The sequence below is a fragment of the Pseudophryne corroboree genome, chromosome 4, assembly GCF_028390025.1.
Source record: "Pseudophryne corroboree isolate aPseCor3 chromosome 4, aPseCor3.hap2, whole genome shotgun sequence".
Lineage (NCBI taxonomy): Eukaryota > Metazoa > Chordata > Amphibia > Anura > Myobatrachidae > Pseudophryne > Pseudophryne corroboree.
The window spans coordinates 468,361,811-468,362,463 of NC_086447.1; the positions used below are offsets into that span (position 1 = coordinate 468,361,811).

The 653-nt window shown below is 38.6% G+C and overlaps 1 pseudogene; it reads right to left on the minus strand.

Moving 5' to 3' along the window:
• Positions 1-294: 294 nt before the first annotated feature.
• On the minus strand, positions 295-413 carry LOC134912996 (5S ribosomal RNA; annotated as a pseudogene).
• Positions 414-653: the final 240 nt, after the last annotated feature.

Sequence of the window (653 nt, forward strand, 5' to 3'; positions counted from 1 at the left end):
AAATTAAAACGTTTTGTATTTATTAATTCATAATAAAAAATCAAACAGGTGGTATATCCTAATTAAACAGAATGAACAGACACAGAATTTAAAAGTTTCACATCTGTAATTTCTGAAGTGTGAAAATTACATGAGATAATCTCATATAGACAAAGTCAGAAATGTGATATAAATCATCAGTAATAATAATATGAATTGGTATGAAGATTGAAGAAAAATAAAAAAAATAATGGTATGAGATTATAGTAGAAAGTTGTGAATCTGCTGTCAGTGTTAGTCTGCCAATCACTTAAACCTCTACTACACTCAGTCTTCCCGGGAGGTCCCCCATCCAAGTACTGACCAGGCCCAACACTGCTTTGTTTCCAAGATCGGACGGAGTCGGGCGTTTACAGTGTGGTATGATCACTAAAGAGAGTTCACATAAAAAAGACAAGTAGGGAATAATTCAGAATTAGAAAAGATGAGGGAATAAGCAGGTGGATCTGCTGCCAGCCTTAGGAAGAGGTAAATAAGGTAGTGACAAGTCTCTACCATATACCAATGGATCGCTGGTGAGCAGGGCCGGTCCACCTATTACGCAGACTATGCGGTTGAGTAAGGCGCCACAGTTAGGAAGGCGCTGGGTAGTCACAGAGACAGACAGCACCAGT